The following is a 15,716-nucleotide window of genomic DNA, read 5'->3' as shown; positions in this document are numbered from 1 at the left end:
GTTTCCAAAATACAATGGTGTGCAACATAGTACTAGAGGCAAGACCACAGTTGGTGGAGTGGTGGTTGGCTGCACATACTCCTGGTAGGTTGATTTCATTGAATTCTTCAGGTGAGTTTTGCTGTTCCAGCCTTTGAAACTGAACCGGGTAATATTTTATTTAATGGACATCCATATACTCAAGTGTCTGTAACTGATAATGCTAAATCTATTATAAAAATTGATGTTTTCATTATGTGTAATACTTCTCCGAATTGTAAGGGATGTTCCCAGAGTAGAAATTACACAATTACAGTGGATTCTGGGACAAGTGCACAGGCAGTCTTCCCTAGCCCAGCCATGTACTGTCAGTCAATAAATGCAGGAGAAGATTAATAACCTTATTAAAGAGTTGGTAGAGACAGGAGTGCTTCACTGTTCAACAAGCTGTACAGACTGCTCTCCCACTCAGGCCAATTAGTCCTAATAAGCCTTTAGAGCTACAAGTGTCAGTGCCTGGTCAATGTACAAACTATAGTCACCTAAGCATCAATCACACCTTTCTCATACATAAAAAGGTAGCCAGTTACTTTCCCAAGTGCGGGTAGCCCAGAGGTTGGAGTCTGTTGGGTGCTGGTACACTGAAGTCCCTGAGGAGGCCCAGACTGGGTTAACAGGTTAGCTGAATTAACGGCTGAGGGGTGTACTGAGGCATTATGGCCGTGCAACAACAGAAAAAACTGTTACCAACTTTACATGAAAAAGAAAACTCCAACCAATGGGCAGAGTTGTGGGTCATGGGGCTTGTCCTGGATGGCACACCTTCAAATGCATCTTGCTACATTTTCACTGACTTATGGGCAACAGCCAACAAGATGGCAAGTGGTCCAAGACCTGGACGCAGGAACAAGTCCTAAACCCTGTCAGGTGGTACATTATGACAGCAGATAGTCCAGTACGCTTATCTCTGTCACTCACGTGGGCTCCCATGGAAAAGGACCCTTCACAATGAATATCGGTGGCATCAACAGATGTTGGGTCCGGCTGATCGTACTTGAGCCACCCAGGTAAAGACCATAGACATCTGGATATACCATCACACAGGACATGGTAGTCCTATATTCCAGGACCCTTTTTGAAATAAAACCACATTCTAGGGTTCTGGGTAGACAAGAATTTTGAAAGCACACTATTAAACCCGGTACATTACAAGGGTCAAATTAACCATCATATCCCCGTAGTTCACGTGTGCCGAATGGTCCCCAACAAAAACGTGTCCCTCATGGTCCCCAACAACTGCGCTCTGTCTTTTTGCTTTTCTTTGCAATCTCCTTTTGCAATCTCCTGCAGTGCTTCCCTGCGCTTCTCTTCCTTGCAGAGACGCCCCGGAACCTTCAGGTCTATACACCACTCCGGGAGCGGGTTCAGCCCGAGTGTGACAGGCAGGCGAGCTAAGGAGGTTTGGGCTAGGGCCAGGGTCCCGCGCGGCTGTGGGGCAGTGGGAGCGGGGGCGGGGTGTCCCTGTGAGTCTGAGCGTGGCCGGGGATCCCAAGTTTGGGCACGTGCGCGCTCGTCCAGGCCCCGCGCGGGGTGCGCGCCTTGGCCCTGGAAGGGCGCGAGCTTTGCTTCCAGGCTGAGCTGGGTGTGAATTAGTCCCTACGCCAGAGGATGGACCTGCGTGGGACGAGGAGTCCTCACCTGTAGAGGGATGCTGTTAATATGTCTATCAAGAAGAGTCGAAGACCAGGCTGCAATGCAGTAAACCACGGCGTTTATTGAGGTTTTAGGAATTGCGATTCGGGAGACGCATTGGGCTGGAAGCCAAATTGTATTCCAAAGAGAGGGAGGGGAACCGGGAGGAAATCAGAAAGGAAGCTACGGATGTTTACGCAAGTTCTGAAAGAATTATCCGTTGGTGGAAGTGGGTGGCTTAGTACTTGAGTCCATAGTTCATTGGTTGTTACTGTTCAGGAGTTGCAACGCTGGTGAAATTCAGCTGTTTTCCAGAATTTTGTGGTCGTTGCAGTTTGGCCCACTTGAAAGGTTCAAGGCAAGTTCCATTTTTTTGTTTTGTTTTATTTTGTTTTTTTCTCTGCAGATTTGTAGGATGTGCAGGCAGCCCTTAGAATGACTTCCTACCTCCAGTTTAGAGCTCTCCATCAGAGTAAGCCCATTTTGTATAGCACATCCCACCAATAATATGTGCCAAGCGGAGTGGTTCTGAGTTTCACATTTTTGGCATATGTAAAAAATTTGGCACAGAGCTTAGTAGTTAACCTCAGCTGATAAGGTATTTGGAAGATACTTTGTTTTTCTCATTAGCTCTTTTATTTAGTCCTTACAACAATCTTTATGTGACTGTTTTCCATCTTGACAAGCAAGAAAACTGAGGATCTGAGGGTTCAAGTGAAATGGTGAAGGTCACACGGCCAGGGTAGACCACCCTACCTAAAACCATCTTGTATTCCTGAAATCATACTGAAGTGGGTGGGGGGTGGCTGAGTGTCACCTTGTAGTCATGTATTCTGGGGTTTCTCAGCATCTTGAAGCCCTTGGGTCAGGCTGCATGACTGTTGCTTGGACTCCTGCACTGTCCAACCTTCAGCATAGTCAGTGCCTTCAGAGTTTAGACAAGGAGGTTCTTTGAGATTTGGAACCCTGAGTGAAGCTTCTGAGTAAAATGATTTTGTCCTTTAAGCTCAGGTTTCAGCTCCTTGGAAGAAAGCAGTTCTTGTGAAGTAAGAAGAAGGGGCCCTAGGAACAGGAATCCCACCTTGAAGATTGCTTGTCTAACCTGAACGTTGTTAGCCCAACTTCAGAGCAAAGTCAGGAAACTGCCAGAAAGGGCAGAGCCTGATGGTTTGCACAGCCTGAAGTAATTCTTCCTCCTGCTCAGAATGAGTGGTGCTCTGTAAATGTCATCACATCCAGAAGGTCTCCCCACTATGATGAAAGGTTTGGACCACATCTCAGAAAAGATAGGTAACTGGACTGAGTGGTAGCAAAGGGTATGCTGGTGGAAATATTAATCTTGGAGCATTGGTGTGGGCACGGTCTGCAGGGAGAGATCACTGGGCGTAGCTGGAGGAGTTCTATCTCCAGTCTTTAACCAACATGCCCCACATTCAGTCTCCATGGTCTTTGTCCAGATTCTGAGCTGCTCTCATACCATGTCCATTGTGATATGGGCCCTCTAGAGATGTGGTGCCACCTTACGTACCCTGATCCTATAGAGGCAGAGAGTAGGGGTGTCTGTGTCTGCATCATTGCAAAGCTGAGAAACCTTGACTCTTGGATGTGTAAGTAACCTGTCCAGACTCATCCAGTTTGTAAATGGCAGAGCAGGAATAGAAAACACCCATCCATCTTATAACAGGTAAGTCACCTGCCAAGTTCTGTTGCAACTGAGTTAGAAGCAAACAATCTTAAAACAGACCTTTCCTCAAAGCACTCCCACCATTTGCTGCAGCATGATTTCGTAAGAGTTAGCAACTCAGTAGGAATGTAAGTAAACAAATATCCTGAGTATTTCACCTACAGGAGTGAACATGGCAGATAACAATTTGTCTTCTGATATAATATTATTTGTTGAATTAGTCCCAGATTAGTTCTGAAAGAAAAATGAAATTGACCATTAGGAAGTGAACCCAGTGAAAAGTTGCATAGCCAACTTCTGTGAGATCTTGTCAGATTTACTTGTGTGAATTCTCACTCAGCATGGCTCTTGCTGTCTCCTCAAGGGCCAAAGAAACTTTTTCCCATAGATGAGTGTTTAACCAGTTGGTGAGCAGCAGTTTTTAGGAAGCTGAATCTCAAAGGTCCATAGCAGGCCAGATCTCGCATGACCACCCCTGTGTTCTCCCATAACTGTACATTCAGCTTCCCCTGCACTTTCCCAAGAGCAATAGAAAAAAAGCAAATACCAGGTGAGTTGTTTATTCTTTTCTCATGTTTCCATTGCATAAAATAAGATTAACATGATAAAAATTATCAAGGAATTTATAGTTAACAGATCTAAAATAGGGAAAAGTCAACATATTAATTATAAAGACATCAAGATAATTACAATAGTTTTATTTTAGTGTGTATATATTATACATTGTGTCGTATAACTGTAATTATTAGTAACATGCAGACTTATCTCTGATATTCTGTGCAAAAGGAAAGTGCTTTGTTTTGACTATAAGAATAAACAAAAGAGGCCGGGTGTGGTGGCTCATGCCTGTAATCCCAGCACTTTGGGAGGCCGAGGTGGGTGGATCATTTGAGATCAAGAGTTTGAGACCAGCTTGGCCATATGGTGAGACCCAGTATCTACTAAATATACAAAAATTAGTCAGGTGTGGTGGCGTGTGCCTGTAATCCCAGCTACTCAGGAGGCTGAGGTAGGAGAATCGCTTGAACCCTGGAGGCAGAGGTTGCAGTGAGCTGAGATTTTGCCACTGCACTCCAGAGTCTGCGTGACAGAATGAGACTCTGTCTCAAAAAAAAAAAAAAAAAAAAAAGAATAAACAAAAGTAATTCTTCATGGAACACAAAGACTTCCTGGCCTGAAGTCTAAGAAAATGTCTTTAACTCTCTTCATGAAAGTGATGGAGTTGACACCCTCAGTTAACAAGCCTGAAATGCATGCTGCCTGTGATTGCCATGCTGTTTGTTCTTTAGTGGCACAGAAGGCAGAAAGTCAAAGGACAGCTCAATTGATCCAGTTGGTGGATTTCTTCTGTCTGCTTCATGTGCTTGTCTTCCTGGAGTTTTATAGCCTAGCATATCCCCAGGTGTTTTATAACTCTTACCCTATTTTTCTTGACTGATTACATGCTCTCTAGATTTTTAACTGTATCAAAGGATAAGATAACCCCTCGCCCCAAGTATTTACCCATATTTACATAATACATTCTTTTTATCTGCTTTATCTTTCAGCCTCCACTGTGCTTATTATACAGTGGCAACTTCCCAAAGGGGTCTGATAGTCCTTCAGTTCTTTCCTCAGCTAGTCCATCAGCACACTGCCCACTTGGAGTTCAGTGGTGTCTGGTGGCAATATATATTATATACGTAACACACACAGACACACAGTGCATACAGTTGGTTCTCACGTTGCACGATAGTGTGGAGCTCTAAAAATGGCTGTAAAAGCAGAAATCAGACTAGAAATCCTTTTTTTTTTTTTTCTTGAGACAGTCTCACTCTGTTGCCCAGGCTGGAGTGCAGTGGCATGATCACAACTCACTGCAGCAGCCTTGACCTCCCAGGCTCGAGATCCTTGCATCTCAGCCACCCAAGTAGCTGAGACTACAGGTGCATGCCACCATGCCTGGCTAATTTTTGTGGGGTTTTTTTGTTTTTTGTTTTTTGTTTTTGGAGAGATGGGGTCTCCCCATATTGCCTAGGTTGGTCTTGAACTCCTGGGCTCAAGCCATCTGCCTGCCTTGGCCTCCCAAAGTGCTGGCATTACAGGTTGTGAGCTACCACACCCAGCCTAGAAATCTTAATTGATGGGAAGAATTTCAGTTGTTCCATTACCTTTAGAAATGTTTGTCAAGGCCAGGCAGGGTGGCTCATGCCTGTAATCCTAGCACTTTGGGAGGCTGAGGCATGTGGATCACTTTGAGGCCAGGAGTTTGAGACCAGCCTGGCCAACATGGTGAAACCCTGTCTCTACTAAAAATACCAAGAAAAAAAGTTTGTCAAAACATTAAAAAACACTTTTATTATTGGTTATAAATGTACATGGAACGGAAAAAATAGTACAAACTAGTATTTATTTAGTACCAAGTTCTCTGTCACTCAATCCAGCTGCCTAGAATGTCTTAAATGGCAGTGGGGTCAGCATTCCCATGGTCAATTGTTTCTTCTACACCTGCATTGATATGTCCAGTTTGAATTTCACTTCTGCTGTAATCACTTTTCCTTTCTTTACTGCTCTCTCATCTTTGTTTTGGCCAATTTCCTTTTCCTTTTTTTTTTTTTTTTTTTTTGAGACACAGTCTTGGTCTGTTGCCCAGGCTGTAGTGCAGTGGCATGAACTTGGCTCACTACAACCTCCACCTCCCAGGTTCAAGTGATTATCCTGCCTCAGCCTCCTGAGTAGCTGAGATTACAGGTGCATGCCACCACGCCTGACTGATTTTTGTATTTTTGGTAGAGATGGGGTTTCACCATGTTGGTCAGGCTGGTCTCGAACTCCTGACATCGTGATCCGCCTGCCTTGGCCTCCCAAAGTACTGGGATTACAGGTATGAGCCATGGCAGCTGGCCTCCTTTACCTTTTAATCATTTTTGCAAAATGTCTTGGGGGTTTGTCGCTGGGAGATAAGGAGGCCCTACACAATTACATGCTTTGTGATTTGTGAATGAACTGAGTGACAGATGTGAGTGGTCAGCCACTGGCTGACTTTGAAAGAATGACAAGATTAGTCATTGATCGTGGTGTGCATCTATTATTAATGTGATTTGTGGACTTAAGAGCTAGAGTGAAGTTTGTATTTTATGCAGTTACAGATAATATACCAGGCTAAATGGAATCTGACCTTTGTTGTTGGGACACTGGTGTTACTTAACTGAATTGTCATAACTGAAATTCCTGCATATCAGAATCATGCAAAGTGTGGACCACCTGGAAATACATCTATATTCATGCATACCTATCTATTGCTACAAATATGTGGATGCTGAAACTTCTTTCCTGGCAGGGTGAGTCATCAAATACTTTGGAGACCATTTGTTTAAAGGAATAATCCCCAAATTGCCACAAAATTCCATTCACTAAATAGCTCAAGGAATTTATATCATTAGAGCTCAAACTTGTCCAGGCGCAGTGGCTCACACCTATAATCCCAGCACTTTTGGAGGCCAAGGTGGGCAGATCACCTGAGGTCAAGAGTTCAAGACCAGCCTGGCTGACATGGAGAAACCCCATCTCTACTTAAAATACAAAAATTAGCTGGGCATGGTGGCCTGTAGTCCCAGCTACTTGGGAGGCCGAGGCAGGAGAATCTCTTGAAACCGGGAGGCAGAGGTTGCGGTGAGCCAAGATTGCGTCACTGAATTCCAGCCTGGGCGACAGAGCAGGATTCTCTCAAAAAAAAAAGGAAAAAAAAGCTCAAAATGTGTCTTAGGTGTTTTAATATCCACATAAACTAGTGCAGATTCATGCATATAATATATTTTATCTGCATGTCTTATGCATGAATTAGGAAATTAACTGGGTATTTTTACTGTTTTTCTTTCTCCCATAAAATATGACATAAAATAGAGAATATAGTAAACATCCTATATTAACTTTTTCTGATGATCTCAACAGTCAACATGGCAAAGAATTAGTTCCTACATATTATCAGGGGAACCTGCCCCCAATATTTCATCATGAGTCCTTTTCTATTTTCCTGGTGTCGGCCTGTCTGAGAAACAAAGGGGAAGAGTACAAAAGAGAGAAATTTTAAAGCTGGGTGTCCAGGGGAGATCACATGTTGACAGGTTCTGTGATGCCTCCCAAGCCACAAAACCAGCAAGTTTTTATTAGTGATTTTCAAAAGGGGAGGGAGTGTACAAATAGGGTCTGGGTCACAGAGATCACATGCTTCACAAGGTAATAAAATATTACAAGGCAAATGGAGGCAGGGCGAGATCACAGGACTGGGGTGAAATTAAAATTGCTAATGAAGTTTCGGGCACGCATTGTTGTTGATAACATCTTATCAGGAGACAGGGATTGAGAGCAGACATCTGGTCTGACCACAATTTATTAGGCAGGAATTTCCTTGTCCTAATAGGCCTGGGAGTGCTACGGGAGACCAGGGCTTATTTCATCCCTTATCTTCAACCATGAAAGACAGACATTCCCAGAGCAGCCATTTTAGAGACCGCCCCTTAGGAATGCATTCTCTTTCTCAGGGCTGTTCCTTGCTGAGAAAAAGAATTCAGCGATATTTCTCCTATTTGCTTTTGAAAGAAGAGAAATATGGCTCTGTTCCGCCCAGCTCTCAGACAGCGAGACCTAATGGTTATCTCCCTTGTTCCCTGAACATCACTGTTATCCTGTTCTGTTTTCAAGGTGCCCAGATTTCATATTGTTTAAACAATTTGTGCAGTTAACACAATCATCACAGGGCCCTGAGGCAACATACATCCTCAGCTTATGAAGATGACGGGATTAAGAGATTAAAGACAGGCATAGGAAATCACAAGAATATTGATTGGGGAAGTGATAAATGTCCATGAAATCTTCACAATTTATGTTCAGAGATTGCAGTAAAGACAGGTGTAAGAAATGATAAAAGTATTAATTTGGGGAACTAATAAATGCCCATGATATCTTCACAATTTATGTTCTTCTGCCATGGCTTCAGCTGGTCCCTCCGTTCAGGGTCCCTGACTTCCTGCAACAACATATCTTTTCTGTCTTCTACTTTTTTTCATTGGAACCCAACAGAATCGAACTCAAACATTAAAATCCTTACTTCAATAACCATTACGACTTAATTCTTGTAAATCACTGTGTTCTTTTTTATATTAATACAGTCTTTTATGTGAAATAATATTTGATACATTTTAAGTATTACAGGTAGCCAAAGTCCTGTGGGATGTGACCAACTCAGCATTCTGATGGAGGCTATATGATCAAACAGCAAACTGTTGCTCATGAATGCAGGATGTGGGCAAACTCACACTACCCTGCCACCAAAAGGTTTGCTTAGGGACATCACTCCCTGGCGCCAGGCTCCTTGAAGTTATTTACTGAGAAAATTACCACCTATTGTTCAAAGGATGCAGTCTCACAAGCCTGCTGTGAACCAAATGGCCTACTGAAAATTACCTGACAATCATCCGCTCTTTCTTGCTATCTCTTTTGCCTAATAAATATGGACAGCTGTGTAAAGCTCAGGGCTCTTGTCCACTAGAGGCATGGTGCCCCTGACCCCTTCTTCCAAATATACTCTTCTTTTGTCTCTTGTCTTTTATTCCTGCGTTCACTCCCCTTTGTTCAGTCCAATAGGTCCGTGGCAAGTATCCTACTATAAGCATTTTCCTCTACCATTTCCTGGCATATATTAATGGAAATGACTATTGTTATTGAGCTGCCTTTTCAATAAAGAAGCCAAACAGTGTTTTTGTTAGCCACACATGTTTTTAAAAAAACAATTATTTACATGAAAAATGCAGTGATCAAGTACATAATTTTTACATTTAGCACAGTCTAAATTAGTTTAAGGAAACAGCTGAGAATGGTAATGCTCATTGTACTGTCCCATAAAATGCTTAGTAAGAAAACTGCCCATATTTCAATATCTTGAAATGTCTACATGGGAAGCCTCGAGTGTGCCAAGCTTCACTTGTATGTAACCCAGGAAATATTTGTATGTAGCATACCTGTGTTGTTATTTGCCATTACTTCCTAGTACTGGCAACCTGGTATAGTACAGGAGTTGGCCAAAAATTTTTATAAAATGCTATAAATACTTTAACCTTCCAGGCCACATACTTATTTCTGTCACTTTTTTTAACCCCCCATCCCCCAATCTTAGCTCATGGTTCATTGAAAAACAGATTCTCAGCCAGATTTGGCCTCTGGGCCAAAGTTTGCTTACCCCTGATACAGTGGTTAAGAACATAGACCTTGGAACTAGACTTCCTGGGCTCAAATCCCAGGTCTGTTACATATTAGGTGTGTGATCTGGGGCAAATCCTTGAACATAGGTTCTTTAGTTTCCTCTTCTGCTAGATGATGATACTAACGTTACCTCCCTCATGGGGTTCTAGTAAGGATTAGTTAAGTTAGTAAAGTACTTGGCCAATGTGTAGAACATTCCAAGTGTTAGCTCTATTATGAGGAGCATTATTCCTTGCAACAGATTTGTAGGAGCTTTTGCAGGTTTTTGATTTGCTACTTAACAGTTATCCCCCACTTATTCCATGCCAGCAGAACCTTGATTTTGTTTCATTGTCTACCTAGAATTATTAGTTCACCCTAATTTTGAAAAATGTTTCCTGGCCGGTGAAATACTGAGAATGCTGAATGAGATTTGAGACAATACGATTTCATAATGATTAACAGATTTCATAAGACAGCCCTTTGATTTTGGTAGATGTTCTTATGTCTGGACGTGTGATTCTATCTTTTGGTCTTGAGGTAAGATCTGACAATAGCAGAACACAAAACTGGGAAGCAGTTGGATTGATGGTCTCTAGCAGGTAAGTTAACCAACCCTGAAGCTTTATATGAGATAATAGTGGTTTTTTTTGGTCTCATTATACTGGTTTAGTTGGGATTTTCTATTTCTTAGAGCTGAAGGTGGTTTAACCAACTCAGGCAATCTTTTTGAAGAATTATTAATTCAGAAATATTAACAGCAGTCTCTGGGGAGAATATGCTCTTAGGAAAAATTGATTCATGGGTAGCTGTGTTTCAGCCCTAGAAATCTTCATGTGGCAAGCCTGATTCTTTGAAGTAAAGTTATTCACTATTCCATTGTAAGAAACAACGAAGCTCTGCTTCATTGCACTTTCATTGCATCAGCACAAGAAAGTCACTTGGAAATTACCATTATCTCATGTATATCTTATATTTAAAATATGTTTACTAAGTTTAATTGTTCATTGATCTGTCCCTATGTTGTTGCTATGAGGTAAGGATTTAACTTTGTTTTCCCAAATGAATAGCCAGTTTTCTCTACACCATGTGATCAGTTCACACCTTTCCCACTAATTTGAAATACCATCTTCATGCTAAATGGTCATTTATGAGAAGTATTTCTCAGCACTCCATCCCTCTGTTCTTATAGTTACCAACCTGCCTTCATGACCTAAGGGGTGGCAGATATTCCAGAGATTTCACATCCTTCTGGCTCAACATTTATTCCAGGGAAGAGCATTTAATCCAAGATGGCTAATAAGAGTCCGTGAGTTTTTGTAGTAGGAGATCAGCACATGCTGTCTGTTGGTGACCTTAGAACTGCCAGTAACCCTGTTGAGAAAATGTGTCTACATGAAAAAGTTACCATGTGAACATTTGAAAGGCAGATGGAGTTGGAATGTTGCACAATCCAGGAAGCACTGACTCCTTTCTTCTAGATACCCTAAAGGCCTGCACCATCATGCCATCTTGTGGTTTCATTATTAAGCCAACAAATACTAATATCCTTTATGTTGCTGATATTTGTTTCACTGATTTCTTTGTTTGTGCTCATACAAAAGGTAATGTTTTAGTATGTCTTTATAATACTTTTTTTTTTCCCCAAGGCAGAGCCTTGCTGTGTCATCCAGAGCTGGACTGCAATGGCATGATCTTGGCTCACTGCAACCTCTGCCTCTTGGGTTCAAGCAATTCTCCTGCCTCAGCCCCCTCAGTAGCTGGGATTACAGGCATGCACCACCATGCCAGGCTAATTTTTGTACTTTTAGTAGAGACGGGGTTTCACCATGTTGACCAGGTTGGTCTCGAGCTGCTGACCTCATGATCCACCTGCCTCAGTCCCCCAAAGTGCAGGGATTACAAGCATGAGCCACTGCACCCAGCCTATAATACTTTTAATAAAGAATAGCACTTTAGGTCAGGCACAGTGGCTCATGCCTATAATCCCAGCATTTTGGGAGGCCAAGTTGGGTGGATAGATTGAACCCAGGAGTTTGAGACCAGCCTGGGCAGCATAGTGAAAGCCTGTCTCTACAAAAAATTATCTGGGCCTGGTGGCGTGTGCCTGTAGACCTGGCTACTCAGTAGGCTGAGGTGGGAGGATTGCCTGAGCTCAGGGAAGTTGAGACTACAGTGAGCTGTGCATTGCACCACTGCCCTCCAGCCTGGGCAACAGAGCAAGATCCTCTTTCAAAAACAAAACAAAACAAAAAACCTAGCATTTTCTATTTCTTGAAGTTATTCCCCCCATATATTTTTGTTAAAGGTTTTATCTACTCCATTTGTTAGTTTCCCTCACCCCATACAAAAGTTTTGCGTTCTCATTGGATTTGCATTACCCTGAGGTGTAAAAACTTTTCCTTGCTTTCCAAGATCAGGCCAGAATCCAGGGATTGGGACTCAGATTGCACCTGCTTTTCTCTGTTCTGGACAGCTCCGCTCCTCAGAACCACCTCAACATTACCAACTGCCTTGGGGTCAGCTCCCTGAGCCCTGATTTTTCCTCCTCCCTGCCTAGTGGTTCTTCCACAGCAGGTCTGTCTTCATTTCCAGCAAATGGAAGCCTCATCTGGACACCGATGCATCTCCAGGTTTTCTTTCTGTCTTCAGGATGCCACAATTTGGAGTTATGTGTGATTCTATTCAGAGCAGATTTTCCCACTCTGAATGTGGAGACAATATTGGACCTTTGGGCTCTAACCTCAACTTGCTATTTGCTTGTCTGACTGAGCAACATTCTAACGACTGCTTACCTGCCTACTAATCTTTACTACAAAGGCTCTGTCTTATTGGTTAGCTGACAGCTTTCACTAAGCCATCTCTCTGACCATAGTTATCTGTGTGACAAACAGAGATGAATGGATTAAGGGCTTTTGCCAGGGTGAGTGGCTGGGTGATAATTTCTCTCCTCATTCTTCACAGCTCTGGAACACATCCCCTGCTCCTGCCTCCGCACCTTCTCCCGTCTGGAACACGTTAAGGGGTTTCATAAGCAGATGTAACTTAGCATACTTCCTGACCTGGCACCCAATATACAGTTTCATGAACTTGTTCATATATGAACTGCATATTTCTGGGGAGTGTGTTGATAGCTTCCATCATACTCTCAGAAGAGTCAATAAACCAAGAACCACAGCAAAAACAAGACCCTCAGAAAACTCTCAGATGGTTTAGACTGCCCCAAACGCCACTTGACTGCTTTTCTTTTTAAATTTATTATACTTTTTTACATGGGTCTAGCAACCAAAAGAATGTTTTACTGCTTTTCAAATCTGGTCTGAGAGCCAAGTTTTAGAGTTGGAGTTGAGAATCAGGGCTGCATGTTAACATTGTTGGCTGAGAGAAACCTGCGTAAGTGGCTTCCAAGAGAGGCCCAAGGGAGTCCATCTGACCCTTCCTTGCCTAGTGGTCTCCTTTAGCACAGCACAGCGGAGCATTCTCTCTGTAGCTCATTCAGAGCCCTTTCGCTCTGAACTGAGAGATAAAGAATAAGATGCCAGATGTGTTTCTGCATTGGGATAAGTAAGGACAACGCATATTCTGTGGGAAGGATAGCTTTTACACCCAGAACTGTCTGAGATTTTACAGTTAAGCTACATCAAAAACATTAAAAACAGGGAAACAAAAATATCAAGTAAGAATGAATCTAGTAGAAATATCTCAAAAGATAATAATAATATGATTATGTATTTGTACTTTGTGTTAATTATTTGTGAAATATTTTTCTTGCATGAGGCAATACAGGCAACTCCTGCTTCTTTGAGCAGAATGAGAATTTAGTTTAAAGATATAGGGGAGAAAATAGAATAAGTACAGTGGCATTGGATTGGAATAGGTGTTATTTTGAGTATATGATTTTCATTAAAATAAGAAATATGTAAAAAGTACGAATGTGGGTGCTTGTATGCACACATCCCAGCTCTGTCCACTGAGAGGGCATGGTAGCACTAATAAACTAGTAGTAATAAGCATAGCTGGTTTCTACATTTTGGTCCCCAAATGCCATTCTTCACTAAAAGAACCTGGTGTCCTTGAAGAAATAGCTGATTGCAGGACTGGGACAAGGAAATTACAAGATTAGCCTGAAATATTTTTTGTGTGAGAAAGTAAAGAAGTGCCCACAGTATGATGAGATTGTTGAAAGTACACAGTTTAAAGAAACCTAAAGGGACCCCTATTGGCAGAATCTGGGACAGTGTAAGAATAATGATAGTACTGGACTGCAGAACATTGAGTAAAATAGAAATCCATAACTCTACACTAATACAAATGAATGAAGAGAAGAGAATGCTCTTCCTATCTGATAAATGCAGAAGGAATAATGGTACTAATAAATTACCATTTGGTTGTCATCACAGTAATGATTACTTCGGGCAAGAAACATGAGTGGATACCAAAATCAGTGGAAGAATGTGGAATGAGGAATGGTATTTCATATAGTCTCAGAGTATCACTCTACAACATTCTTAGTAATTCAAGGGTGAAAAAACGGAGTGGAAAACATAGCAAACACCGTTTTGATCAAGTGATCAAAGTTAATACCATCAGTAATTGGTTAAATCAGCATCATGGTGCCTCCTGAGAGGACGCAGTGGCAACTTAGCATCATTTCAGTGACGATTCAGCCACAGGATACTCTGGGTCTACTTCTGAGAAAACATCAGGCAGAGGAAAACTGAAGTATATTCCACAAAGTGACTGAGTTATTCTCAAAAACATCAAGGTAATCAAAGTGCAGGAAACTGAGGAACTGCTCCAAATCAGGCAACTGGGTAAGCCACACAACCCTGGATGGATTCTTTTCCTATAAAGGGCTTTATTAGAACAATTGGTGAAACTTAAATTTGGTGAAGTATATTCTTGAGTTTTTTTGTGCTGTACTTACTACTTTCCTGAAAGTTCAAAATTGTTTCAAGGATACCACAGCAACTAGAAAGTGAAGGAGGAAATCCAAGAAAAAGATTCACAGAAGGTGGAGTTCTAAATTCTGTACATAAAATCAGCTAGTGTATCTAGCTGACACCTGAACTGCAAATTCCAACCAAGCCATCTTAGGCTGAAGAGATTTCAGCTGCTTTCCATGACCTAGTGGAAAGAGTTTGGAGTTTGAATCTAGACAATAAACTAACTACTGGAAGAGGAAATATCAGTAACATTTAGAGGAACAAAATAGAACCCAGAGTCTCTACCATCTATCATACACAAAGTCCAGAATCATTTTGCATATGAAGAAACAGAAACACATGAACCACATCAGAAGAAAAGACAATCAATGGAGACAAGTTCTGAGATGACCAAGATTTTCATGGAAAAGTTATTTTTTTGTTCGTTTGTTTTCTGAGTCAGAGTTTCACTCTTGTTTCCCCGGGCTGGAGTGCAATGGCATGATCTCGCCTCACTGCAACTTCCGCCTCCCGAGTTCAAGTGATTCTCCTGTCTCGGCCTCCCGAGCTGAGATTACAGGTGTGTGCCACCACGCCTGGCAAATTTTTTATTTTTTGTTTTTAATAGAGACAGGGTTTCGCCATGTTGGCCAGGCTGGTCTCGAACTCCTGACCTCAGGTGATCCACCCGCCTTGGCCTCCCAAAGTGCTGGGATTACAGGTGTGAGCGACTGCACCTGGTCAGAAAAGTGTTTTTTTTTGTTTTTTTTTTTTAAAGTGGCTTTTTTTTTTGGATGGAGTTTCACTCTTTTTCCCTAGGCTGGAGTGCAATGACACAATCTCAGCTCACCGCAACCTCTGCCTGCTGGGTTCAAGAGATTCTCCTGCCTCAGCCTTCCAAGTAGCTGGGATTACAGGCATGCGCCACAACACCAGGCTAATTTTATATTTTTAGTAGAGATGGGGTTTCTCTGTGTTGGTCAGCCTGGTCTCAAACTCCCAACTTCAGGTGATCTGCCTGCCTTTTGGCCTCCCAAAGTGCTGGGATTATAGGTGAGAGCCACTGCGCCCGGCCTAATGTGGCTTTTAAAACTGTGCTTGGCTGGGCGCAGTGGCTCATTCCTGTAATCCCAGCACTTTGGGAGGCTGAGGCAGGTGGATCACAAGGTCAGGAGTTTGAGACCAGCCTGACCAACATGGTGAAACCCCGTCTCTACTAA

At 42.4% G+C, this 15,716-nt stretch overlaps 1 protein-coding gene across 1 annotated transcript in view; it reads left to right on the top strand.

The window, feature by feature from the left end:
• ZNF248 (zinc finger protein 248) overlaps nucleotides 1–13,497 on the top strand; it is a 96,197-nt gene extending 82,700 nt beyond the window's left edge. The window contains exons 8-9 of the transcript XR_010120335.1: nucleotides 2,678–6,218; nucleotides 11,221–13,497. The gene's annotated coding sequence lies outside the window, so the exon portion shown is untranslated. The remainder of the gene's footprint in view (nucleotides 1–2,677; nucleotides 6,219–11,220) is intronic.
• The last annotated feature ends 2,219 nt before the right edge of the window (nucleotides 13,498–15,716 follow it).

The sequence above is a fragment of the Symphalangus syndactylus genome, chromosome 4 (assembly GCF_028878055.3).
Source record: "Symphalangus syndactylus isolate Jambi chromosome 4, NHGRI_mSymSyn1-v2.1_pri, whole genome shotgun sequence".
Taxonomy (NCBI): Eukaryota; Metazoa; Chordata; class Mammalia; order Primates; family Hylobatidae; genus Symphalangus; species Symphalangus syndactylus.
This window is presented reverse-complemented; position numbering and strand designations above follow the sequence as displayed.